This window comes from Pteropus vampyrus, unplaced genomic scaffold (genome assembly GCF_000151845.1).
Source record: "Pteropus vampyrus isolate Shadow unplaced genomic scaffold, Pvam_2.0 Scaffold14, whole genome shotgun sequence".
Lineage (NCBI taxonomy): Eukaryota > Metazoa > Chordata > Mammalia > Chiroptera > Pteropodidae > Pteropus > Pteropus vampyrus.
The window spans coordinates 12459634-12462135 of NW_011888795.1; the positions used below are offsets into that span (position 1 = coordinate 12459634).

Below are 2502 nucleotides of genomic sequence, written 5' to 3' on the forward strand. Positions count from 1 at the left end.
TGGTTTTTCTTTTCTCTCTAGAAACTTTGAGACATTATTTTTATCTTTGGAGGTTTCAGTGTTTCCCTGTACATGTCTGGGTTTTTTATCTTTATTTTTCTCGTTTGACCCTTGGTGGCTTCTTTCATTTATTTCATTCAAGTCTTTTTTTCAGGTCAGGAAAATACTCTATTAATTTTTTTCTCACACAACTTTCTCTTCATATGTTGCTCATTTTTAGTGTATGTTGGCCTTAGATCTGTCTTCCAGATTTCTTAACCTTCTTCTCATTTAAAATTTTCCTTTTATTCTACTTTTTAAGATATTGTCTCCCTATTTCCCTGTTTTCTGTCTCCTCCCATTCCTTGCCCCACCATCTCTCTATATCATTAATTTAGTTTTTCTTCACTGCTTTTAAATTGAAAAGGGGAAATGATTTGCAAGAACTCCATTTCTTCATTGGTCCTTTCTTTTCATGGCAGCCCATTCTTGTTTTATGGGTGTTTTTGCATGCGGTGTCCTCTCATGATTTGGAAGACACTAATTAGAATACTTTCAAAGTTAGCTTCTATCCCATGCATTATCTTTGTTTCTCCTAGAGCTTGTTCTATCTTTGTTCATTTTGTTCTTTTTATTCATGCTGTTAGCTTTCTATAAATGTCTGATAGTTTAGGCTTTCTGTTATTTAAAAATACTTAATTAATAATCATGGTGATTGGTATAGCTAGCTGGTATTGGTTTCTTCTGCAATTAGATAGATCTCTTTCCCTACTTGGTCTGTTCTCTATATAGGAGGCTGATTGTTGGCTCTGGGCTAGTCTGTCCTTAAAGAGCATAAGGAGTTTGTCCCTAAAGGAGTTTATTTTGGGTGATTTCATTCCTGGGTAGAACTGCTTCTTTTTCATTAATCTCAACTCTTTTGGAGTCCTGGAGTGACATCATGCTCTTTTTTATTTTTCTCTGTAGCTCCAAGATACAATACTAAGAACTCTGGTAATTTATCATTATCATTATCATTAGAGCATAAATAATCCCTGTAGGGATTGAGGAATTGAGGAGAGTGGCCCAGATGTTCTGTAGTTAATCTTTATTCGTTTTCTTGATCAAAAGCTCAGAGATCATTCTTGTTTTTATTTCTTATTCTTGAGTTTAGATTTTTTCCAGACTTCTTTGGTGAAAAATAGCTCAGTAGTATTCCTGTCAATAGTATTCCGTTTCATGAATTCATGAAAAACTTGTTTTTCTCCTTCTCAGAGTTGTGGTATTTTTTTTTTTCTTTTAATCTTTCCATTTTGGGCCAGAGGAGAGATATATTTGTACTCAGTACACCATCTTAAGCTAGAAGGCCAATAAGCCTTGTTTTTTATAATCACATAAACGATGAATAAATATTTTCTGATAAAACAACAGTGATACTTGAAAATAAGCAAAGCTGTAACTTCTCACAGTTATTAATACGTTTTACTATCGAATTTCTTCAGGAGGAGGTAAACTGGTAGGTTGAAGATTTATTTTCCCCATGGTTAGATGGCTCACTTTTCATGAGGTTGTAGCAGGTAAATGTTTTATCTTCATGTTGCCATGCATATATCAGCATTATTAGTATTATTATAAAATAAGTTAAAAAATAGTTCATAAAATATAAATTTACTGGAATGAAAGGAAAAAAAATTAACCAGCATATTTAAGAATCTAAATCTTAGGAGACAATTCTCTATGGGTTTCTCATATTTCTGCATGCCTTGCAAAGAGAGACATAAACTTTCCTGTTCTGGACTATCTTTTTAAAAAAATTTGGTAAAAAACACATAAAATTTACTATCTTAACCATTTTTTAGCATACAGTCCAGTAATGTTAAGTATATCCACATTGCTGTGCAACAGCTCTCCAGAACTTTTTCATTTTGTAAAACTAAAACTCTATACCCATTAAACACTAACTCCCCATTTCTCCGTTCCCCCAGCCATTGATAACCACTTTTATTTCTGTCTGTATGACTTTGACTACTTTAGATACCTCTTATAAGTATTTGTCTTTTTGTGACTCTTATTTCAGTTAGCATAATGTCCTTAAGGTTCATTAATGTTGCATGTGATAGAATTTCCTTTTTAAGGCTGAATAATATTCCATTGTATATGCCACATTTTGTCTACCCATTCATCTGTCCATGAACATTTGGGTTGCTTCTATCTGACTACTGTGAATAGTACTGCTATAAGCATTGGTGTCCATGTATCTCTTTGAGAACCTGCTTTCAATTCTTTTGGTTATATATCTAGAAGTGGGATTGCTGGATCATATGGTAGTACTATTTTTAATTTCTTGAGAAATGGCCATACTGTTTTTCAGCAGTTGCACCATTTTACAGTCCCACCAGCAGTGCATATTTTTTGCAGTGTTCCAATGAGGTGATATCTCATTGTGGTTTTGATTAGCATTAGACTATCTTTTTAAAGATATTTGGATAGTAAACAGCCTCAGAAGCTAGAGGTAGTACCTCCCCCTGGAGCAAAGGTTTGTTT

The 2502-nt window shown here is 33.5% G+C and overlaps 1 protein-coding gene across 2 annotated transcripts in view; it reads left to right on the forward strand.

Moving 5' to 3' along the window:
* CCDC39 (coiled-coil domain containing 39) overlaps window positions 1–2502 on the forward strand; it is a 47827-nt gene that overhangs the window by 36169 nt on the left and 9156 nt on the right. The gene's annotated exons all lie outside the window — the stretch shown is intronic.